The sequence below is a fragment of the Physeter macrocephalus genome, chromosome 11, assembly GCF_002837175.3.
Source record: "Physeter macrocephalus isolate SW-GA chromosome 11, ASM283717v5, whole genome shotgun sequence".
Taxonomy (NCBI): Eukaryota; Metazoa; Chordata; class Mammalia; order Artiodactyla; family Physeteridae; genus Physeter; species Physeter macrocephalus.
The window spans coordinates 2643926-2669951 of record NC_041224.1 but is presented as its reverse complement, the minus strand read 5'-3'; the positions used below and the strand labels follow the sequence as shown (position 1 = coordinate 2669951).

Genomic DNA, 26026 nt, shown 5'->3' with positions numbered 1-26026 from the left:
TAGTTTTATTGATCTTTGCTATTGTTTTCTTTGTTTCTATTTCATTTGTTTCTGCTCTGATCTTTATGATTTCTTTCCTTCTACTAACTGTGGGTTTTGGTTGTTGTTCTTTCTTTAGTTCCTTCAGGTGTAAGGTTAGATTATTTGAGATTTTTCTTGTTTCTTGAGGTAGGCTTGTATTGCTATAAACTTCCCTCTTAGAACTGCTTTTGCTGCATCCCACAGGTTTTGGATCGTCGTGTTTTCATTGTCATTTGTCTCTAGGTATTTTTTGATTTCCTCTTTGATTTCTGCAGTGATCTCTTGCTTATTTAGTAACGTATTGTTTAGCCTTCATGTGTTAGTGTTTTTTACATTTTTTCCCCTGTAATTGATTTCTAATCTCATAGCATTGTGGTCAGAAAAGATGCTTGATATGATCATTATGTAGTGTCCTTCCTTGTCTTTTGTAACATTCTTTAAAGTCTATTTTATCTGATATGAGTACTGCTACTCCAGCTTTCTTTTGATTTCCATTTGCATGGAATATCTTCTTCCATCCCCTCACGTTCAGGCTGTATGTGTCCCTAGGTCTGAAGTGGGTCTCTTGTAGACAGCATATATATGGGTCTTGTTTTTGCATCCATTCTGCGAGCCTGTGTCTTTTAGTTGGAGCATTTAATCCATTCATGTTTAACGTAATTATTGATATGTATGTTCCTATTACCATTTTCTTAATTGTTTTGGGTTTCTTTTTGTAGGTTCTTTTCTTCTCTTGTGTTTCCCACTTAGAGAAGTTCCTTTAGCATTTGTTGTAGAGCTGGTTTGGTGGTGCGGAATTCTCTTAGCTTTTGCTTGTCTGTAAAGCCTTTGATTTCTCCATTGAATCTGAATGAGATCCTTGCTGGGTAGAGTAATCTTGGTTGTAGGTTCTTCCCTTTCATCACTTTAAATATGTTATGTCACTCCGTTCTGGCTTGTAGAGTTTCTGCTGAGAAATCAGCTGAACCTTGTGGGAGTTCCCTTGTATATTATTTGTCATTTTTCCTTTGCTGCTTTCAATAACTTTTCTTTGTCTTTAAATTTTGCCAATTTGATTACTATGTGTCTCGGTGTGTTTCTCCTTGGGTTTATCCTGTATCAGACTCTCTGCACTTCCTGGACTTGGGTGGCTATTTCCTTTCCCATGTTAGGGAAGTTTTTGACTATAACCTCTTCAAATATTTTCTCAGTCCCTTTCTCTCTCTCTTCTCCTTCTGGGACGCCTATAATGCAAATGTTGGTACGTTTAATGTTGTCCCAGAGGTCTCTTAGGCTGTCTTCATTTCTTTCATTCTTTTTTTCTTTATTCTGTTCTGCAGCAGTGAATTACACCATTCTGCCTTCCAGGTCACTTATCTGTTCTTCTGCCTCAGTTATTCTACTGATTCCTTCTAGTGTATTTTTCATTTCAATTATTGTATTGTTTATCTCTGTTTTCTGTTCTTTAATTCCTCTAGGTCTTTGTTAAATATTTCTTGCATCTTCTCGATCTTTGCCTCCATTCTTTTTCCAAGGTCCTGGATCATCTTCACTATCATTATTCTGAATTCTTTTTCTGGAAGGTTGCCTATCTCCACTTCATTTAGTTGTTTTTCTGGGGTTTTATCTTGTTCCTTCATCTGGTACATAGCTCTCTACCTTTTCATCTTGTGTATCTTTCTGTGAATGTGTTTTATCTTCCACAGGCTGCAGGACTCTAGTTCATCTTGCTTCTGCTGTCTGCCCTCTGGTGGATGAGGCTATCTAAGAGGCTTGAGCAAGTTTCCTGATGGCAGGGACTGGTGGTTGGTAGAGCTGGCTGTTGCTCTGGTGGGCAGAGCTCAGTAAAACTTTAATCCACTTGTCTGCTGATGGGTGTGGCTGAGTTCCCTCCCTGTTGGTTGTTTGGCCTGAGAAGACGCAACACTGGAGCCCACCCGGGCTCTTTGGTGGGGCTAATGGCTGACTCTGGGAGGGCTCACGCCAAGGAGTACTTCCCAGAATTTCTACTGCCAGTGTCCTTGTCCCCATGGTGAGCCACAGCCGTCCCCCACCTCTGCAGGAGACCCTCCAACACTAGCAGGTAGGTCTGGTTCAGTCTCCTATGGGGTCACTGCTCCTTCCCCTGGGTCCCGATGCACACACTACTTTGTGTGTGCCCTCCAAGAGTGGAGTCTCTGTTTTCCCCAGTCCTGTCAAAGTCTTGCAATCAAATTCTGCTAGCCTTCAAAGTCTGATTCTCTAGGAATTCCTCCTCCCGTTGCTGGGCCCCCAGACTGAGAAGCCTGACATGGGGCTCAGAACCCTTACTCCAGTGGATGGACTTCTGTGGTATAAGTGTTCTCCAGTCTGTGAGTCACCCACCCAGCAATTATGGGGTTTGATTTTACTGTGATTCCACCCCTCCCACCATCTCATTGTGGCTTCTCCTTTCTCTTTGGATGTGGGGTATCTGTTTTGGTGAGTTCCAGTGTCTTCCTGTCGATGATTGTTCACCAGTTAGTTGTGATTTCAGTGCTCTCGCAAGAGGGAGTGAGAGCACGTCCTTCTAGTCCGCCATCTTGTACCAATCTCCCAGACTTCAAGTTAAATTAACACTATATAGTGCATTCAAGGACAGGACATTCTATTAGGTATTATGGAAAATAAAAAAAGCTAAAGATTATGCTTGCCATTAAAGAATTTACAGGCTGGTTTGTGATACTGAACATAAATCCTTGACATCATAAACCACAAAAATTGAAATAATAGTGTAACTAATAGTTTACGAAAATACAGATAGATAGCAGATAGTCAATAAAGAATTAACTATCAAGTGATATATGTACGCAATAATTATGTGATGAGAAAAGAGTGAGAAAATTCTTACAGAAGGTTTTATGAGGAGGTATATCAGAGAGCCTTCATGTATGAGTGGTACTTGGAAGAGTGGCATCCTCTGAGAAGGATGGAGATGAGGCAGAAGACACCTTAGCATACAATGAGTTAACAACTAGGCAGGAGCAGACATTTGTATAGATATATTTTCATAACAATGGCTGACAGTTGCCTGGCAGTTACTCTGTGCCAGACATTGCACAGTTATATAGATCAGCTCATTTAATCTTCACAGAAACACTATGAGTCAGGTTTTTTGGAGTATTAAGTGAACCATACACATTTCATAAACAAGAAAACAAAGGCTTACACACATTATATAAGTGACTGAGGTCTCTCTGTCTGTAGATGGTGGGGCTGGGCCTGGAATTCAGGTCTGTCTGGTCCCAAAGCCCATGACCTTAAGCACACTGCTAAATTGGGAATCAAATCTAGACATGTAATTCTAGGATAAAGTTATAAAAAAATGAATATAGAGAATAAGGAGTTTGAATGCTGTCCTGCAAGGTAATATTATATAGAAAACCAATAACCAAACCCTTGAAAACTTGACCAAAAGTGAAATGTCGAAATATCTTTTCCTTTCCTCCTTTGATTTCTTTTTCTTTTGATTTTGGAGTCCATTTATGACTAACTGGGATGTAATGTGTGCAGAGGCTGTAAATTACAAAAGTTTGAGATTATGCCTTATGAGTTACGTGAGTCTGTAGTCAACTTTCAACACTTGGTGTTACTTCAACAGTTGAATGGATAAATAAGATGTGGTATATATACACAATGGAATATTACTCAGCCATAAAAAAGAATGAAATAGTGCCATTTATGGCAACATGGATGGAGTTAGAGATTACTATAAAAAGTGAAGTAAGTCAGAAAGAGAAAGAAAATTATGTGGTACTACTTATATCTGGAGTCTAAAATATGATACAAATGAACTTATTTACAAAACAGAAACGGACTCACAGACATAGAAAACAAACTTATGGTTACCAAAGGAGAAAGGGGGAGAGAGATAAATTAGGAGCTTGGGATTAACATACACACACTACTATATATAAAATAGATAACCAACAAGGACCAGAATATATATGTGTGTGTGTGTGTATATATATATATATATATATATATATGGGTGTGTGTATATATATATGTATAATTTGAAAAAGAATATATGTATATATATACATATATGTATATATACACATATATGTATATATACACATATATGTATAACTGAATCACTCTGCTGTACACCAGAAACACAACATTGTAAATCAACTATATTTCAAAAAAAAAAAAAAAAAAACTTGATGATACTTAACCAGAAAACACATAAAGACAAGGCTTCAATACTGGCAGTCTATGGCTTCTTCAAAATTTCTCTTGAATTGTGTTTACATAATGTTAGTAAAACAAGCTGACACAAATTGTCAAAGAACCATGTGTTCCTTTCATCTGCATGATACATATTGACAACAATTGAGCATTACTTTCATCTGCATGATACATATTGACAACAATTGAGCATTAATTCCTAACTGTGTTGACAAGTTATTTTCCATTGCACAGAGAACTTTAGACTGTCTATCAGCTTTGTGAAAACTTTTTTTTTGTCCCCCCTAGTTATGAAGCTTTTGATATGCAGAAGTCTGGAGAAGAAGAAAAATACATTTTTTGGTTAAAAAAAATATTCTGGCCTTTGCTCATTTCTCCTGGACAGTAAAGAAGAGAAGCTATTCAATTTTTTATGAGATTGTTCTGGAAATGAAAGACTGCTTATTTGTTTAAGCAAAGAAAGTGCATGCCGTTTAAAGGTTACTATTTAGTATTCAAACCATTAAACATATTGCCAAATAATCTTATATAAGGTAATTATAGTGCCTATGAATACCTTTAAAATGCAGAGAAAGTTTTTTTCTCTCTCTGAAAGATAATTAAAAAAGTAAAACTGCTTTGTAATTTATGGATAATGAAATTGGGGAGTATATATGTGTTTTTGTTTTTAATTTTTTTATTGAAGTATAGTTGACTGACAATGTTTCAGGTGTATAGCAAAGTGATTCAGTTATAGCTCACCTCCTCTCATGAGCACACCAAGATCACCACTATCTGTAGAACAACCATCGATGAAAAAGACTGGAACCTACCAGAAAATATCTTCTACAATGAAAACATAAAAAACGAACTACAATGAGACAGGCAGGAGGGGTGAACTCGTGATATAATCTAATCAAGTCCTATAGCCCCAAGGTGGGCAACCCAGAAACTGGAGAATAATTATATTGCAGAGCTTCTCCCACAGGAGTGGGAGTTCTGAGCCCCACGTCAGGCTCCCCAGCCCGGGGGTCTGGGATGGGGAGGATGAGCCCCCAGAGCCTTTGGCTTTGAAGGCCAGCAGGGCTTAACTGCAGGAGCCCCACAGGACTGAGGGAAACAGATTTCACTCTTAAAGGCCCACATGAAATCTCATGCAAAAGCAGTAATATGATAGGAGCCCGGGCTAGACCTCCCTGCTGGTCTTGGAGAGTCTCCTGGAGAGGCAGTGGGCGGCCTGCAGCTCACCCTGGGGTCATAGACACTGGTGTCAGACATATCGGGGAACATTCAACCTCATGAACACTCCTGAAGGCTGCCATCCTGGTTATTAGCACCAATACCTGGCCCTATCCAAGAGTCTGCAGGCACCAGTGCTGGATGCCTCAGGTCAAACAACTAAGTGGGTGGAGACACAGCCCTACCCATCAGCAGACAGGCTGCCTAAAGACTAAAGAGCCCACATCCACCTCTAGACACGCCCTTAGACACGACCCAGTCCACCAGAGGGCCAAGACCCAGCTGCATCCACCAGTGGGCAGCCTGTAGGCCCTCCCGCCAGGAAGCCTGCACAGGTCTTTAGACCAGCCTCCCTCACCAGGGGGCAGACACCAGAAGCAAGAAAATCACAATCCGGCAACGCGGGCCAGACCCTACCCTGGGACCAGCTGGGTCCTGGCCCTGCTCACTAGCAGGCCAATGTAACCTTTGGGACACCCGGACCCCCTACCCAACTGTGTCAGGAACTCCTCCCCACCAGCCCCCGCAAGATCTGAAGTGAGCTCTGGGATCCCTGGGCCCTGCAGCCAGACTCCAGGAACCAGCTCTGTCTGCCAGTAGTCCGGCACTAACCCCAGGATCTGGCCTCACCTGCCAGTGGGTGCGCAACAGGCCCAGAATCTTCAGAACCCTAACTCCGCCCACCAGTGAGCCAGCACTAGCCCTGGGGCCCCCTAGGGTTCCTCATCCAGCCACCTGTAGGCCCCACTCAACGGCAGCCAGCAGCCTCTGCACAAGGCAGGGCCTGGCAACCAACCAGACTGGGGGCCAACCAAGCCTACCAGACCACCTACATAGACACCACAATGGAAGGACCCATGCAGCCCTCATAGGAGGAACCCCTAGAACATAACTGCTTAGGTGATGAGAGAGGAATGCACTGCTGGGACACACAGGACACCTCCTACAGAAGGCCACTTCTCCAAGTTCGAGAAGCATAATTAACCTACTGTGGACATAAATATACAGATGTTTTGGTTTTTAAATAAATCCTCTAAGGTTCTAAAACCACTCTTGTTAGTTTATGATCATCTTCATTAGGTTCTTCTTTCTTTTTCTCTGTACAGCATGGATGATGAGAAGGAATTCACATTTTGTAATGAGTGCACAGACCAAATATTACAAAAGTTTGAGATAATGCCTTAACAGTTGTAAGTACAACAATTTTGGGTTGGAAGAACCATTAAAAAAAAAAGCAATGCAGGGGCCTTCCCTGGCAGTCCAGTGGTTAAGATTCCGCACTCCCAATGCAGGGGGAACGGGTTCGTTCCCTGGTCAGGGGACTAAGATCTTGCATGCTTCTTGGCCAAAAAACCAAAACATAAAACAGAAGCAATACTGTAACAAATTCAATAAAGACTTAAAAAAAATTGGTCCACATCAAAAAAAAAAAAAATCTTACAAAAAAAAAAGAAAATAAAAGCATTACTGGTTACTAAAAAAGACTTGAATTGCATAAAATATATCCTTTGGGTCAGTGGTTTTAAAGCTTTCTTATATATGTCATGGGCCCATTTGAGATTTGGATGGAAGATATCTTCATATAGGTACACAAGTTTTCATACAATTTTACAGGATATGCTAACTCTGAAATCCATCTATGGATCTTGTAGGGTCCAATCAGAATATGTTTACATGACACACCATTTTATAGCTAATTGGTGTCTATTATTTTAATATCTAATAACTATCTATATTTAATTTCTAATTTATACCAAAATAATTCAACCAGACTTCATATCAGTATTTCAGTTAAGTTTTTCTCTTTGTTTCAATCTAGGTTCTTGAAACACTTCATTAAGACTATTTAAAAAACGTTTTCTACAGGATGAAAGTGTTTATAGAAACATGATTTCTTCATTGCTCTTATCCCATAATTCATATTGACTGATTCTAGGATTATTTGAAACTTAATTTTGAGCTATCTAAAATTTTATAATAGTTTCTCATTCATGGGAAAGAAATAACTTTTACTTTAATGTGTTTGGTCATCACAGTTCATGATGTTTCTGGTCAGCTTTCCACCGGATCCTGGAAAAATGATGTGGGGCTGACGTTTTACAGAGCGTAGGACAGAAGGGAGACAAGAAAACCTTCAGAGTGGTATCCAAGCATTAAGGTTTAAAAAGCTGAACAATTAAAGGATTTTCTCAAAATGGATGTCTTAATCATAAAAGCCAACAGCTACAAGCTCTAGGGCTTAAATCAAGCAAACAAAATCTCTGTTGATTATACTTGGCAGCCAGATTAGCTTTAGTAAAACTGTTACAATTGCAGCTCCTTTTGATTTACTTTTATTCACGTACTTTCTAGTGACTAGGACAAGTGTGGCTTTGACAGGTGCTACTCAATGTCCACTGTATGCACCAAGGGTCCTGGCATGTGAATTCATCCTGTGTTCTGCCACCTAGTGTATGCACTTCTCCATTCAGTCATCTGTAGGGACACCTGAAACTAATATAACATTGTCAGTCAACTATACTTTAGTTAAAAAAAAAGAAAAAAAGATTTGAAAAGACACTTAAAAACAAAGATATACAAATGACAACTAAGTACATCAAAAATACATAACTACATTAGTCCACAGGAAAATGCAAATTTAAACCACATTAAGAGACCACTACAAAGCCATTAGAACGGCTAAAAGTAAATAAACTAGAGCAAGTGGAAATCTCAAACAATGCTGGTGGGCCAGTAAAATGGTGCAACTACTTTGTAAAGCAGTTTGGCAGATTCTTATAAAGTTAAACATATATCTGTTATAAGACCCAGCAGTCCCAAGAGTGAGTAAATTATATGTCTATCCTACAAAAATAGCCATAGAAGATTTCTCCATAATAGCCAAAAAAAACACAACAACTCAACTATCCATCAATAAGTGAATGGATAAGCAAATTGTGATACAACTAGTCAATGGACTACTACTGAACATTAAAAAGAGATTATTGGGGCTTCCCTGGTGGCGCAGTGGTTGCGCGTCCGCCTGCCGATGCAGGGGAGCCGGGTTCGCGCCCCGGTCCGGGAGGATCCCACGTGCCGCGGAGCGGCTGGGCCCGTGAGCCGTGGCCGCTGCGCCTGCGCGTCCGGAGCCTGTGCTCCGCAACGGGAGAGGCCGCAGCAGGGGGAGGCCCGCATACCACAAAAAAAAAAAAAAAAAAAAAAAAAAAAAAAGAGATTATTTTATTCTTGTTATATGCAATGTCATGGATAAATTTCAAAAACATTTTACTGAGAAAAGGAGACACTCCATTTATAGAGAATTCTAAAACAAACAAAACGAATCTACGATGACAGAAAACTGATCAGTGTTTGCCCAGGGTGGTGGCTGGTAGGGGTGATTGCAAAGTGGCACGAGGGGACTTCTTTTGCGCGATGGAAATATTCTATATCTTAACTGTGGTTGTGGTTATATAGATGTATATATTTGTCAGGACTCATTGAACTTTATACTTAGAATGGGTGCATTTTATTATATGTAAATCATATCTCAATAAAGGTGTGCAAAACAGAAAAATATCTGTAGAGATAAGTAATTCATGGTTGTGTGTGTGTGTGTGTGTGTGTGTGTGTGTGTGTGTGTGTGTGTGTTTGACTCACAGGCATGGGGACCATGACCAGGAGATGACCTATTTTGGCGCAGTCATCCCTTTTGCCCACCCTATTCAAACTCTTCTACCAAATCTCCCTCTTTTCCTTCGCCCCCTGCCCCACACCGCTGGAGTACCCACAGTTATAAGTGAGTCATTTGAAGGAAAGATGAAGGCAGCGTCTAGCACGGCCTTTATCGGATGAGTCTCCCCAGGCTTTTTCTCCGAGTGTCACAATTCATCACTGCTCTCAGAGGTAACAGATAATAGATTACAGTCCTGCTGGTTTGCCACTTCCTTCCTGCTCAAGCCAATGAGGACTGTCAAAGAAAAGACGGTTACTTGGGCAATTAGGTGGTTAGGCATTGCTAACAATCTTTATTTTTTAGGCTAATGACTGTACCGGTAAGTCTGTGAAAGGGAATGAATAACTGTGGGTCTCCCCAGCATTTTACACCAATGCAAGAGTATTTGAAGCCGTTGATAATTGTTCAGTTTCAAAGCTATGTATCTTCAGTTGTACATAATTAGTTATGTGCTTTTCTTGAATTGGCTCTCGCTCTACGTATTTCTTACATGTGGCTTTCTCAGATATGTGTGCTCCGTGTCCATGTTTTAACAGGACAACAAGAACAATTTACCTTGAGACTGACTTTGCTGATAGGTTACAGGGTAATTTAGTTGGTAGAGAAACGCACACACATAAAAAGCTTTCTTCAAGGAGATACAGTATGCCAATCTTACTTCTGTTATTAATCCGTTGGACGGCCTTGGGCAAAGCTCTTAAACATTCTGCTTCTGTTTTATTCTTTGTGAAGAAAATATTAGGAAGACGACCTGCAGGTGAAAAGAATGTTACAGAACGGTCCTAAAGCACTCTGTAGACTACAGCAAAAGAGCGTCACTGACTATCAACGATGCTGCTGGTTCCAGGGACTCCTTATGGTCAATTATCAGACAACCCAGTAGTTCACTGGATCATTCAAAGAATAAGCGTATAAGCGGATGCAGGTTAAATCAATCTCACACACACACACACACACAATCTTCCAAATCGTCTTAAAAACTTGGTATAAATAAAAGGCAGATTTAAAAAATGTATTTACGGGGTACTACACCTAATTTATTCAAATCTTATTGGTCATGGGAATATGTGCTTGCCAGTGAGAAGACCATGGTTCAAGTATATAATCTAATACAATTAAATATGTGGTGTGGAGTCATAAACAGGTATCTTATTAAAATATACACTGGGATTTGTTGTTACGCTTTTTAAAAATTGGATTTTAAATGTGTTAACACTCAGCAATACTAAGGTGTGAAGGGCAAAGTTTTCCAAGTGGTACCTCCTCCACACCAGCATTCGTGCTCAGTGAGGCAAGCCGGGGGAAAATGTCTGTATTTACAAAGTAGGATCCTGTCAGATGAAGGCAGCCATTAATTCTCACCATCTTGGCTCTCCCAGTGAGGGGGTTGCTTCTGGGTGTCTGAGGTGTAAATTTGGGAACTTTAACCATAACCTCAGAGCTGATTTCTAAAGTAACTAGAATCCAAAACACAGCCAGTTTTATAAATCAGAATCAACACCTTGAATTGTTCCTGGAAGCCACATGGAAGGCCTCGGCCCTTCTGGAGCCCAGTGCATGTCACCCTGTGCCCAGTTTCCTGCACAGCTGCAGCTCCAGCATAATCAACACATTCTCGCCAGTTCAAGTTTCCCTCTGATAGCCTTGCATTGTTATTGAGAGTGGCTGAATGGAAGGCACTGAGCTGTAATCCAGCTGAGAGATTTGATGACAAGACATCACAGTGGTCCTTAGAAGCCAGCTGATTTCTCTGCAGCCAGACCAGGCCACCACTGAGGGCTCCATTCTCAGGATTCTGGTCTCTTTCTGGAGAGGAGGAACATTCACATAGCCCACGGCACGCTCAAGCTCTCATTACGTCAACCCTAACCCAAGTCAGCTTGACTGGCTGATAAGGTCACTGATTGGGCTTTAGGGTAAAGGTCAGAAGAAGCAGGGCAAGGTCCCAGAGAGAAGGAGGAGTTGTTTATTTTTAAATTCCTGGGGTTGTCATCCTGACAACATTTTTTGGTTTTTTTTTTGGCCATACCGCTCCACTTGGCATGTGGGATCTTACTGCCCGGACCGAGGATCGAACCCGTGCTCCTCCAGTGGAAGCACGGAGTCTTAGCCACTGGACCACCAGGGAAGTCCCCTTACACATTTTCAGGGAAGGGAGTGACAGTCAAATAAATTAAAGAGCCTTGGGGAAAAAAAAAAAGAGCCTTGGGCAAAAATAGTATGAATATTTAGTGGTCTTTTTCCTGGATAATTAGGTACACCTTCTGTGTGTTTTGTGTTTGTGTGTGTGTGTGTGTGTAAATGTGTGAACATAATAATCCAAGTAGCAAAATGGGTTAAGGGCACTGCACATTTATCTTCATCTCTTACATGAGAAAATAGGAGAGGAACGCAAATGAAAGAGGTTTCAAGGAAGCCAGTTTGGCAGGGCCATATTCATGTTTAAGAACTGATTAACACAACATCCTGCTTTCAGTTTAGTCTGCAGTTACTTGGAAAACTTTCAAAATGAACAAGTGATATAAAATAAATACTTCGCTGCATGCTCTTCGCCGCAGATTTCAAATTCACGTGATAGGACAACCTAAAAAGCGTACTCATCCTTGACGGATTTCCCAATTTTATCTTGAATTCCAAATTTAAAGAAAGCATCATTAGTACCTAAGTTCTGTGGGGCTGTTGGCATGGACGTCCCTTGCCAAGTGTAATCCGTGAATTCATTAGCTGAATCACAAATACGTGGTATTAACCGTGTTCTTAAGATTCAAACAGTGAAAGGAGATAAGGGACTTACTGTAAAGACTTTGTCATTCTCTTATGAAGTGAGAGCCAAAAAGGCACTTTTCTAGGAGAAAAAAGAAAAAGAAAGCAACTTTGGAACTTAAACTTTTTGGCAGTATTTAGTATTTTCCTGAACTCCTTCAATAGAGACACTCTGTCACATGGCACTTTCTGTATATTGTTATGTTGTTTCTCAGGCATTTGCACTCACCCGTAGCTCTCAACGAGCTTTACTCAATAATTAGGTCTTTGGGGATAGCCAGACAGGAAGAGGGGTAAATATGAAGAAAATCGTGTTCACAAAATTACTGAAATAGTTTCACTTCTGACATGGCCAAACCCACATAAGATGAAGTCATTTGCATGCTGCGTAGGACATGTATTTTCCATGACCCTTACCACTGACTCATTGTGTTTAGTCATAAACATTCTTTGAACCTCAATGTCCCTACTTGTAAATTAGGGATGAAAGTACTGTTCACATGGACAACGTTATGAGATGAAACTGGTTTGAAAGGACTTTGCTCTTGTTAGTAAAATCCACATACTTATGTCCTTTATTTTACTAGTACAGTGTTTTATTATAAAGGAATTTGGACAAGCTAACTAGCTCTAGAATGTTTTCAGAGCTTCTCTGGTGTGACATGCATAGTATATATTTTATTTAAGTTTGAGGAAAATTGTGAGTCTTTTAATATATGTCATAAAATTCTTCTCTTTGTGTCATGTTACACAAAATGGATTCTTTTTACTTTTGTGATTCTGCCATTTTCTGGTGAATAATGGCTATTTTAGTAATCCTCATGTTAAAACTACATCATTTAAATGGAAACTTCCACTTTGGCACACTGGCATTTAGACTCTTTACTCTGATTTTTTCCTTCCTCTATAGCCCTTCTTTCTCTCCTTTGATATACTTTATAAATGATTTATGGTTACATTAATTGTTTTTTGTATCTTTCCCCACCAGAATAAAATCTCTGAGTTCACAGATTTCTATTTTATTCAGTGATACATCCTCAGTGTCTAAAACATCTCCAACACAGAGCATTTGCGAAATGATTCCACTGGATAAGTGAAGTCCACTCCATTTCCACAGCTTAGAGTTGAAATTTGACTCAGGCTTTTGAACTAATCTGGCCCTAAATCCATCCACCAACCCACGGTTCCTTCCTTCCTACCTTCCTTCCATCCATCAGCTATCAGCTTCTGGTCTGTCTAGGCTTTGCTTTTCCCATCACCACCTGAAACTCGGTTTTGACACTTTCTTCCAGCTGTTAGTTGTGATTCTCTGACTTAATGCTGCCATAGTGTGGTGACTCATTAATCTGAAGAAGAAGGATGGAGGTACACCAGTAAGTACAAGGTGGCTGCCAACGTTTGACACGAGGAATACACGTGTGAACGTTGGAATTGATGGTTCCTGGGACAGTGCGTTACAAAAGGCCCTTCTGGCGTCTGACCATCTTTTAGCCAGAATAGCATGCACCCTGATTGATGTTATGTGGCCTTTTCAACTTTCAATTCATTTCAGATGTGGCTTAAAGTAACATGTCATCCAGATTTCATTTGCCTGTTGGGTGATTCATTCATCGATCTCCCGAACAAACAGATGGTGTGTAGGAGAGAAGACAGGAGAAAAAGGGGGAAGGAAGAAATGAGAGAGGAAATAATTTTGACACTAGGATGTCTATATTGTGATTATCTCTTAAAAACTAGAAATAAGCATTTTGGTTCCCCATGTGAAAATTCAAACTAGTAAAACCATGAATTTGGGGTAATTTCTGTGGTTTAACTAAAGTATCTGGAGTTCTGTTGGTTGGTTGGTTGGTTGTTGTTTTCATTTAAGTGAAGATGATATTTCTAAATGAAAGAGAGATTAGAACATGAATAATACAATGAAGCTGATGATTCCTCAGTTGAAAATATTGAAAATTGGGGGTGAAAAAAGAATCACATCATGAATGATTCTTTTCTTTGTACCTATATGAGTCAGGCTGTAAAATTTATTACATGCTGTATAGAGAGCCAAAAATAGTGTGTGTGTTTTTTGCAGACACCTCTTTGTGACTCATTCAACAAACATGACTCTCTTCCAAGTGCAAGGCCCTGTATCTAGTGCTACAGCAGAAATAGCAGGAGATGGTGGCAGAACAACGAGAGCTACCATTTCTATGAGCATGTGACGTGCCTGTTTCTTTCAGAAGTTATGTTTAAGTCTCACGATACTCTTCAACATAGATAATTATAATGCTCACTTTCCTTCCAAGTATAAAAACTGAAGATTAGAAAAGTTCAGTAATATTCCAAAGTCAAACAGCCTATACGTGACAGAACCGCTATTTAAACCAATGTTTTGATGGTGCCACACCCATGCTATTTTGACTAAGCCACCTTCAAGGTATTCACAACCTAGAAGAGACTTTCTCTCTCATTTGCTCAACTTCTTTTTCTCTCTCTCTCTCTCACACACACACACACACACACACACACACACACTCGTCTAATATAAGAGAGAGAATGTGATATATATAAATATCTAAAAGAGAGACAAATACTAACATTTGAGTACCTAGATTCTGAGGGCTCTCTTGGATGCCTGGACATCTGTCAGCACTTCACACTGTAGTCTACACATTCAATGACATGCATGTACTGACAACTGTCCATGTACTCTGAGTGCACATGCTAAGTACTAGAGATACACACATACCTCAGATCTAGTCCTGCCTTCAAGGAGCTCCTAGTTTTGTGTAAGAGTTAACATGTCAAAAAAGTGTTATAATATTGGCCAGTTTTCCAGTTCTTTTGAAAATGTACCAGGTAGAAAAACAAAATGCCACATGCAACAGAAAATAGAAGGCACAGTTATTGATTAAACTTCTATAAACTTGGGCTGAAAGAAAAGTGGGGCTTAAGTAATGCAATGAAGCTTATTTGAGGAGAACTACTGACCATTTTCTTTTCCTCCTCCCCTCTTTCAAAACATTCCTTTTAGGCTCTATCTCCCTCCTAAGGTTCACATTTTGCATCCCCTAAAACAACAACAACAACAACAACAAAATATATATATATATATATATATATATATATATATATATATATAGTTCTCAAAGCTTACAGATGGCATCTGAATGAAGGGTTACAGAGAAATAATTAGTTAAAGCTGCAAAGAGTTCCTGGATCTTTGGAGAGAGGTCACTGCACGGTGACCCAAATCATGGACGGTGATTATACTACAATCAGGTGACTCAACACAGCAAACTATTGACCTTCATGTTCTAAATTTAGATCTAGCTGGGGGAATGTTCAATACTCTGTCAAATACTAAGAACAATCATATTTCATTTAAAACAAAATTAACTTAAGATATCTTATGATTTCAGGGATGTTAAAATGTGAAAATATGTACATCTTAGAACTGATAAAATAGGGTGTGTATTAGTCAAGGTTCTCCAGAGAAACAGAAAATCCAACAGGATATGTATACGTCATATATCTATATCTATCAATATCTATCTATCTATCTATCTATCTATCATCTATCGAGAGATATTAAGAAATTGGCTCATACAATTGTAGAGGCTTAGAAAGTCCAAAATCTGAGTAGGATGGCAGACTGCAGACCCAGGGAAGAGTTACAAGAGTTACAGTTCAAGTTCAAAGGTGGTCTTCTGGCAGAATCCCCTCTCCTTCCAGGGAGGTCAGTCTTTTTCCTTACTGGAAAAAGAAGGTCAGCCTTCAACTGATTAAAGGAGGCCCACCACCACCCACATTATGAAGAACAATCTGCTTTACTCAAAGTCTACTGAATTCAATGTTAATTTCATCTAAAAATTACCTTCACAGAAACATCTAGGCTAATATTTGACCACATATATGGGCCCTGTAGCCTAGCCAAGATGGCACATAAAACTGACCATGGCAGAGGGACATTAGGAAGCATGAGAAGATTCTGTTCATTGTGGGAAACCTAAGCACTAGAACTCACCCTGTCACAGTGTGCAGACACAGGCAGAGCAGCGCTTGGCTCTACCTCTCTAGGTTTTTTTGTGGGTTGGGGTTTACCCTTTCTGATCTTTTCTGGTCTTTCCCTCTGAGGGAAACATCTGCAATACAGTCAAACCCACCCCGCAGAGCACACCTCTGGTGAGCTGTGAATGGAAGAGGCTCTGTCCTTTTCTCCACATTACTAATGTTTACATTTCTGTTTTCCTGACTTGATAGAGGCCAGACCCCCGGGGGTGGGGTGGGAGATGGAGAGAAAATAAAATGTGCTCCCAATATATGAAATACAGTATTTTTTCTAAGTTTACGTTTAGTTCCTCTCGTTGGGACTTGTGTCGGTGGACAGATGGGGGTGGAGGAGGTGCGGGAGAGGGAGAAAGTGTGGTCTCAACACTGCCTCCATCTTCCCCGTCAGAACACACTCCACCCCCACCCACCTGCCCTCTCCCACCACCAAGCTCCTGTCCAAGCTCCCCTGGACCCGCTGCTCTTATCCTCTCTAGAATAAGAGACAAGATAAGAATAAGAATAAGGTCCTCTCCCATGGCCTGTCTCTGCCAGCAGTAATCCCCTGTTAAATATTACCTATGGTCAGTTTCTTCCCTCCACCCTCTTGCGTAATCTTGGAACCACTGACTCACTCTTGCTTTATCTGAAGTATTTGCATGTGGGTTACAATCATGGACTTTGGAGTCATGGAATGCCCCCCTTCACCACTTGTGTGACTCTAGCCTCCATTCCCTGACCCATAAAATTGAGAAAATGATAGTACTTACGTCACAGGTGAGTTGGGAAGAGCAAATGAAAGCAGTGGACAGAAAACTCTCAGGATAGGGCCTAGCAAGGCATGAGCCCCAGTGATCATTAAATATTAACATTCCCGTTTGTCTGATGTGATTTCTCCATGAGATCACGATGCCTAGTATTTGCAAAAGGACTTGGTACACAGAAGACAAAGATAAAGCAGTATGGTCCTTGCTTTTGCCCTGCTCCTGGGATAATTGGAGGGATACTATAATATGCTTCTCTTGGCTTCCATCCATGTTAACCATCTTCAGATGGTTTATCCCAGCTCTGTGGGAGCAAGATAACTGTCCACGTGGTGAGGATTAGAAGAATGGGTAAAGTGATAAATCCTGGTGACCTCTTGGCTTAATATGGCCCAAAGATAGGTTTTGTCTGGCCCAGCAGGGAATTTGTTTTTGTTTTTGGTGAACTAGTTAGTGTGCCTTTAGACAGGAGCCACACCTTCTCCATCTACTCCCTATTGTTTTACAGCCGTCAAGTCATACGTGCACACAGGCTTACTTTTTGATCACCTCATTGTCCTGGAGGTTGTGATCCCTGCTATCCATTACAAGAAGACAGAAAACAGAGATTGGTGAAATGTTCCTTACTCTTAAAAACATCAAAGACACAGAAACAAACAGCATAGTGAAAAAAAAAATCCTGTTTGGAAATGAGGTAAGAAGTGAAACTCTGATTCTCTGATTATCCTAAAGAGACATTCTCAAATTTGCATATATGTACCTAGTTGAAGGCACTGTGGGAAGTCCAAGGAAATCCAGGGTAAAAGTAATGGGAGCCCTCTGACAGCCTGAGTCAGAGTTTCATCTCACCCACATTGAGGGTGTCCATCCTGGTGCTGCTGGGAGTCCCCAGGAGTGAATCCCACATGCTCAGGCACAGAACCTACCAGATGCACCACAGCTTTTGCCATTTTCTACTCTCCTGCCCCAGTCCCCTTAAGCAAAAGCCCGTGGCTAGCAAGGCTGCATGAAATTGCCTCCCCAGGGTCTCCCCACAGCCTTTGCTAAACATGATGACGCCAACTGGCGCCAGCATCTCTGTGGGCACCAACACCCATGCAGGCATCGAGGTCACTCCAATCACCCCAGTGCTGCTCTCTCAAGCCAGGGACACGGCCTCCACCCGCACGCTTCCTTGACTGCAGCCTGAGCTGGGCCATCACGGCACTCCCGTCATGCAGGCACCCAAGCTCCATCATGTTCCCTGCAGAACTGGAGCCATCACTCCCCACCAACCACTCTTTTGTGTCATATGCTGTCACTAGGGCATCACTAAGCTTCAGTGCCTTACAGAGTCCTGAGTGAAGAGAGCCCTTCCAGCTTTTCTCAGGATACCTCTGCTCTCTAGCACTCGGCGGTTTGTGTGTGGGGTTGGACCTGAGAGACAGGTGCCATACGGGATTCAGAACTGCCATGACCCTCGGACACCTGAAGCTTCATTATTGGGTCAAGCTCATTTGCCTGATTCTCTTTCCCTCCAGGATGAGTTCTTCTTTCAGAGGGCTACTCGTTGATTTAATTGGAGTTTTTGTGGGCCCATTCCAGCAGACGTCCAAAGATGACTGCACATGAGTATAGAGTGTCTAGAAAAAATCAGATTAAATTCTTTTGTGGGTTGGAAAATCATTGAAAATAAGTTCTCCTTCCCCATGTCTTGAATAAGAGCTGTCTATTCTCCTTTGGGTGGACTCCTTGGTCTGGGAAGAACCACTTGAATGGCATCTTTTTGTTACATGGAGGTGTGACGCATGTACTCACCCCTATTCTGGAAGAGAATATAATGGGACTTCTTGATTAGCGGGGCCTGGCTCTGGTCCTGTAGGTGGATGGAGTCCTCAAGCCCCTCCACGAAACCTAGGGCTCTACAGATCTTGGCGGTTATGGGGTACACATTCTAAGAAAGTGCTTGCTACACAGAGGCTCATGGGATGGAAACACTTATTATTTTCTGGTTTTAAAACAATTTATTTCTTAGGTCTGTTTTAATTTCATGTCTCAGAGCATACGTTATTTAACCAAGAGTTGCTGGACAGAGATGGTAAAAAGGGAGGAAACATTTAGGATAAGAAACTGCCTCAATTCCATTAGAATTTGACCCTACCTTGTAAAGTCTTGCTAGGATAAGTTTCTATCATACTTCTTTAGTGCTTACAAAAAAACATTTACTTCTGAATTTCCGACATTGTAAATAAAAATTTTTATAATTAAGTATGCATTCAAGTTGACACACAAGATCTCAGTTCTTTCACTCTATGATTCAAAGTTTTAAAAACACCTCCAAGGGACAGGTAGTAACCTTCACAGAGGTGAGATGGCAAGAAAAGACTAATGAGCTGCTCTGAAATTAAAGTCATCGAGAGGTAGTCGAGAGACGTTGGAAGAAAGAGATCCAAACTGGCTCCTTAGATGGCACCCCAGGGCATGGATTGTTGGCAGGGAGAACTGGTTCTGGAATGTTCGACTGGTACTAGGATCACCTCTAACCCACCTAGGAGTGCTATCAGGTGCTTTTGGGGAAGTGGCTGCCTCTGAACGATGGGATACAGCTAACAGTACTGTACCTGTGACAGCCAGGTCAATTTTGACTGTAAGCTAATCATTGGGGGAGGATGTGTTCTCCTTCCCCCTAGGAATTCTGTGTATTGGTGAAAAGTATCAGCAGCAACGGTGGTTAGAAATTTCAGTGGAGTGCCTTGGTTTTGGCAGTGATGCTGCACTTCAGCAATGATAGAGTGGGATGGGGTACATTTCCCCCCAGTGACTCCAATACGCATGTGCTGGCGGCTTCCATGAAAGGTGCCTGCATTGTCCAGCTTAACAGCGAGGCAAGGGTAGCTTTCAATAGCTTTCCACTCAGTAACATAAAATAGTAAGCTGCTAGAGCAGCATTATTCACAATAGCCAAAAGGTGGAAACAGCCTAAATGTCCACTAGCAGATAAGTGGATAAACAAAATGTGTTATATACAGACAACAGAGTATTATTCAGCCCTAAAAAATAAATGAAATTCTGAAACATGCTACAACACGGATGAACCTTGAAGATATTATACTAAGTGAAATGATCCAGTCATGAAAGGATAAATATTGTATGATTCCATTTATATGGGGTACTTAGTCAAATTCATAGCAACAGAAAGTAGAATGATGGTTACCAGGGGCTGGAGGAAGGGGCAAGAGGAAATTATTATTTAATGGATATAGAGGTTCTGTCTGAAGTGATGAAAATTCTGGAAATGGATAGTGGTCATGGTTTCACAACAATGTGAATGTATTAATACTTAATGCCACTGTATCATATACTTAAAAATGGCTAAAATGGTAAATTTAATGTTGACTATATTCTACAACAATAAAAAAAATTTTAAAGAGTAAGGTGTTAGAGGTTGGGTTGGTGAATAACTGCATTTTTTTGCTCCTCTGATCACCAGGGAGGCAGAAATCTACGCAATTTGAGTATTTAAGCAAATCTGACCTTATTTTCACTTACTAAGCTAGTGATGTCAGGAGAATTCTGAATTAAATTTAAAAAATCTGATACATAAAATTATAAGCAGAACTGGGGCATTTTTTAACTTGAGAGATTTTAAAAGCCTTTAAAGTATTTGTTTTAAATGGATCTGCATCCATTTACCTTGTTCAACTATCCTCAGACCCAGGTAAGTTCAAAATCTAAAGATAACACTAGAAAGTGACAGAGAAGCAGCTCTTCTGAAACTGTTCTGCCAATTCTACTGTGTGGAACTGTTTTTTTAGCACACTCAATCCACCTTCAACACCAGCCCCATTGCTCCATCCTCATACTGTACTGAGAATTCTAACCAGCTGGGAATTTTGTTAAAATGCAGCCTCTGCTTCAACAGGACTGGGGAGGGCCTCAGACTCTGCATTTCTAACCAACTCCCAGATGGGAATTCCTGTCTGAGAACCCTCTGAGCAGTGAGGCCCTCAGTCATGCTCCTTCTGGGTTTGATTTATGTGTTTTTTTCTCCCACCAGAATGCAAGCTACCTGGAGGGCAGAAATTAGGACTCATAACTATGCATCTCTCCCAGCATCTAGCATAATGCCTGTGCAAATCTAGAAGCCCAAGTATACTGGTAACAATGGTTAAACTCAAATTACAAAAAGTAAACTGCAAATACAGAAGGAAAAGGGGAAGAAAATATTTATTAGAAAATAAAAATGGAAAACCTGTGAATAGTCTATGATATCCCAAGTGAATCAATTTTGCTAAGTAAAAGAAATGATCTTACAATGTTTGAATGCACAGATGATCTTAAGGAAATAATACAACACCCAGGAAAATATTTAGGGAAAAGCAGAGATGATGATTTTCTTATGAGATTGACAAGTGACACTTCTTAAAGGAATTTCATCTTTCAAATTTCAAAGAGGCGTATTTCACTGCACACGTGAAAATGGCTAAATTCATTTCTAAGGACTGTGTATGTGTAGGCACCATGTAATAATTTCACAATTTATTTAGCACCCTGCTTTGTCCTTAAGCAACTATGAACAACTCCCCAGCATTGCTGTCCTTCTTTAGCATAAATCTATAAAGTAGGCCTCAAGAAATGAATCACATCTTTGAGTGTAAGAAAATAAGATAATATAGTAAAAGAACAGTCATGCCTAGAGCTGATCCTTGTTGATGTATGAAATAAATATTTTGCCAAATAGTAACAAGGTTGCCAATGAAAAACAATATGTTGAAATGGTTGTGAATTTTAAGTTTGTACAAATTCAGATTTTTAAGTATAAAAGCACATGTTCCATCCTGTGGTCGTCCCGTGATGCTAATTATTCTGAGGTCACCGCTTTTTCTTTTATTATTCAGTGGGCAGAGTTATTCCTCAACATGCGCTAGTCTACATTTGAATTGCTTAAAATTTCCCCGACACTGCTTTCTTCCATTTTCTGTAGTGCAGAAAATGAAGTATAATATTCATTTTTACTACAGCAGACGTCCTTCTGATAGACCTCTCTCCACAGGCACCACTGACAAAAGGAAGCAAAGTCAAGGTCTTTATTTATCTCTTGGCTCCCATATGGAGGACGTTCAGTGTAAACCATCTACCCAAAGCCCATCTGATGAGCAGTCAGCCTCCTTCCTTGACAGGTTATTATTGGTCTGTAAATTGGAGGCTATAAATCTGACAGCAGCATTACAGCCTCTGAATTGAATGTATAATTTAATTTATAAACTCATGTTCTCCATTTCAAGAACTGTAATAAACCGAGTGTGTGCTGATTTTCTAACATGGATTTGTTTTTCGGTAAGTTTGAGAGTTGATGTGGCTTGCGTCTTTAACTCATGAATTCTTAAACACTGGTTTCTTTAATCTACTAGTTCTTATCTCTTTCCTCTACTCTTTTTATTGAGAAACGCTCTGAAGTTTCTTATTCCAAATTACATGAAACATTGATTAACCCCATAGATTTAGCTAAGTGCTTTTGTTATTAGATATTTTTAAAAGACTCAGAGAGGCAGAAGGGCAGAAATTCTGTAATTAATCAGCATTGCCTGGCTCTGCTGCTACAGTGGCAGTGAATTGGCTCCCAGTAGGAGAGTTAATAGAAAAACATCCAATTTCAAAATGGCCTGGATGCATCAAAGGGATTAAGCGGTGATGCTTTTAATCCCTGTAACTCAAACAAACAAAATTTTCCTGAGCAATGAATTGCATAATGGATTTGTGGGCCAGCAAATGATCAGAACGGAACATCAGTCAAGCAGCCAACTCTGTAGCCCAGGATTTCACTGGGCACAGCTAGAGAGACAGCCCAGGGGATTTAGACACTTGTTTTTAAACTCGGGGGTTTGAGTGAAAGTAAAATGGATACTGTTTTGGAAAGTTCCAGTCTCTGGAGCTCCCAAGCTGTCAGAGACCCTAATGATAAACCTTGAGTCAGGAATGGCAATTATGTGGCACACTGGCTGTACCTCCCCCAGTCCCAAGGCCCACGATGACAGACCATGCTTTTTCACCATCACACGTTCTGTCAAGAATGCCTCCGAGTTCCATTCTATTTGCCATCCCTCTTCATGGTCTTTTCATTTCCATGATCAAATTTCTCACAGTTTCCAAACATCTGCTAGAAGATGTCAAGTAGCATACAACTCAAAATATATAAATCTTTCTATACACTACCAAATATAAAATAGTTAGCTAGTGGGAAGCAGCCACATAGCACATAAAAACGTGATGATTTATCAGTTGTTGAGTGATAACTGCACCTTTAAAATAGAAACTTTATGTTCCTTAGCTATGTGATTCAAAGGTAAAGCATGATGAAGACATACCTTTCTATTTTTATTTATTTATTTATTTATTTTGCGGTACGCGGGCCTCTCACTGTTGTGGCCTCTCCCGTTGCGGAGCGCAGGCTCCGGACGCGCAGGCTCAGCGGCCACGGCTCACGGGCCCAGCCGCTCCGCAGCATGTGGGATCTTCCCGGACCGGGGCACGAACCCGTGTCCCCTGCATCAGCAGGCAGACTCTCAACCACTGCGCCACCAGGGAAGCCCATGGGTATTATTTTTTTAATGAAGCTTTTTATTTGGAGAAAATTTTAGATTCACATGCAACTGTGAAAACTAATACCTAAATATCCATGTACCCATCTCCCGGTTTCTCCCAAGGGTAACATCTTGTAGAACTAGAGTACAGTATCACAACCAGGGTATTGACAGTGATACAGTCAAATACGGAACATGCCCATCACCGCAAGGATCTCTCCTGTCGCCCTTGATAGCCACACCCACTTCTCACCTGTCCCCATCCTTCCTTTAACCACTGGGAACTACAAATCTGTTCTCCATTTCTACAATTTTGTTGTTTCAAGAACATTATAAAAATGGAATCATGCAGTATGCAACTGTTTCTGACTGGCTTTTTCCGCAGAGCATAATTCTCTGGAGAGTCACCCAAGCTGTTCTGTAGAGCAACAGTTTGTTTTATTGCTTCATGGTATGGATGTACCTCAGTTTGTTTAATCATTCACCTGTTGAAGGACTTCTGGGTTGTTTCGTGTTTGGAACTTTCACAAACAAAGCTGCTATAAAAATATGTGTATAGGTTTTTATGTGAACATGCCTTTTTTCCCTGGGGAAAAAAAAGATGTACCCAGAGTACAATTGCTGTGCCACATGGTAGCTGCGTGTTTAATTTTTTAAAGAAAACTCCAAACTTTTGAAGAATGGTTGTAGGATTTTACATTCTCAGCAGCAATGAGAGAGATCCAGTTTCTCTGAATCCTCGCCAGCATTTGATATTGTCACTATTTTAAATTTTAGCTATTCTCAGAGCTGTGAAGTGATATCTTATTGCGGTTTTAGTTTATATTTCTCTAATGGCTGATGATGTTGACCATTTTTTCATGTACTTATTTGCCATCTCTATATTCTTGATAAAATATCTCTTCACGTCCTTTGCCTACTTTCTAATAGGACTGTTTGAGTTTTTGTGGCTGTGTTTTGGGGCTTTGTTACCCCTGGAAAGACCCAACTCTCCATGATGTATCCTCTGACACCACCCCAATGGGGAGGGAGCCCTTCATTCCGCTAGGTGAGGGCTGCAGTCCACACTTCCCACATGGTCTCCACGGACACTGTATGGAACGAATGGCTTATTACCACCACGTGGGGATGAAAACTCCATTGCATATTTAGCCTTCTCTGACAACATCCTGGTGAGGGTGTTGAGGTGCCCTGTTACAGCTTCATGAGGGTGGAAGTCTAGGCTCCCACTGAGCCTTTGCTGGCATGCGCAGGTGGTGCTACAGGTTTTCTCTGATGTTTGGCTTGGATAGAGCACGTGTATAAATGTGTTCCCTCCCGCCCTCCTTCCTTCCTTCCTTCCTTCCTTCCTTTCTTTCTTCCCTTTTATAACCCTTTGGCTAGGGAGAGAGCAAACTTTTGGAGGGCTTTTTAATCTGAACCCATTGGCATTTCGTTGTTTTCGACTTTTTCAGCTTTCGGTTTGGGATATAGGAAGCAAAAAGAAAATCCAGAGAACTCACTGCTGTGTTGTTCCTTGGGTCTTGAATACCATAGCCAATCTGCCATCTTCTCTCCGCCTTTCAGAGTCTTCTTCTGTTTGTTTTATATATAACATCCATGGTTTTTAGTTGACTTAGTAGGAGGAATGGAGAAAGACATGTCTACTCCATCTTCCCAGAAATGGATGTCCAGGTCTATCTTTTTATTCAGCAGGAATGTTCAGAAAATATCCCAACGTGTTTTATTGTAAGCAAATTACTTATTAGGCATAGACTGTGAGAAAATGGAAAATGCCTAGAGGCCACAGATAAAATCTGGAAATAATCCAGATATCAAAATTGCATGAAGAAAGTTACTGCTGAGAGAGCTGGGAAGATGGCGGAAGAGTAAGACGTGGAGATCACCTTCCTCCCCACAGATACATCAGAAATACATCTACACGTGGAACAGCTCTTACAGAACACCCACTGAACGCTGGCAGAAGACCTCAGACCTCCCAAAAGGCAAGAAACTCCCCACGTACCTGGGTAGAGCAAAAGAAAAAAGAATAAACAGAGACAAAAGAACAGGGACGGGACCTGCACCAGTGAGAGGGAGCCGTGAAGGAGGAAAGGTCTCCACACACTAGAAGCCCCTTCACGGGCAGAGACTGCGGGTGGCGGAGCCGGGAAGCTTCGGAGCCGGGGAGGAAAGCGCAGTAACAGGGTGTGGAGGGCAAAGCGGAGAGATTCCCGCACAGACGATCGGTGCCGACCGGCACTCACCAGCCCGAGAGGCTTGTCTGCTCACCCGCCGGGGCGGCGGGGCTGGGAGCTGAGGCTCGGGCTTCGGTCGGAAGCAGAGAGAGGACAGGGGTTGGCGGCGTGAACACAGCCTGAAGGGGCTAGTGCGCCACGGCTGGCCGGGAGGGAGTCCGGGAAAAAGTCTGGAGCTGCCGAAGAGGCAAGAGAATTTTTCTTGCCTCTTCGTTTCCTGGGGCGCGAGGAGAGGGGATTCAGAGCTTAAAGGAGCTCCAGAGACGGGCGCGAGCCGCGGCTGTCAGCGCGGACCCCAGAGACGGGCATGAGACGCTAAGGCCGCTGCTGCCGCCATCAAGAGGCCTGTGTGCGAGCACAGGTCACTCTCCACACCTCCCCTCCCGGGAGCCCGTGCAGCCCGCCACTGCCGGGGCCCCGGGATCCAGAGACAACTTCCCCGAGAGAAGGCACGGCGCGCCTCAGGCTGGTGCAACGTCACGCCGGCGTCTGCCGCCGCCGCAGGCTCGCCCCCCATCCCTGCCCCCC

General features: G+C 41.5%; 2 long non-coding RNA genes across 4 annotated transcripts in view; one reads left to right on the top strand and one right to left on the bottom strand.

The window, feature by feature from the left end:
• The window catches only part of LOC114487124 (uncharacterized), a 96713-nt gene extending 92029 nt beyond the window's left edge, over nt 1–4684 (top strand). The window contains exon 4 of the long non-coding RNA XR_003681855.1: nt 4501–4684. This is a non-coding gene — a long non-coding RNA (uncharacterized lncRNA). The remainder of the gene's footprint in view (nt 1–4500) is intronic.
• The window catches only part of LOC114487125 (uncharacterized), a 155103-nt gene that overhangs the window by 89200 nt on the left and 39877 nt on the right, over nt 1–26026 (bottom strand). Inside the window, exon 4 of one of the 3 annotated variants that reach the window (XR_003681856.2) lies at nt 17389–18323. The exons of the other annotated variants lie outside the window; for them this stretch is intronic. This is a non-coding gene — a long non-coding RNA (uncharacterized lncRNA). Of the gene's footprint in view, nt 1–17388; nt 18324–26026 lie in introns of those variants that run through there. 3 annotated transcript variants of the gene reach the window in all.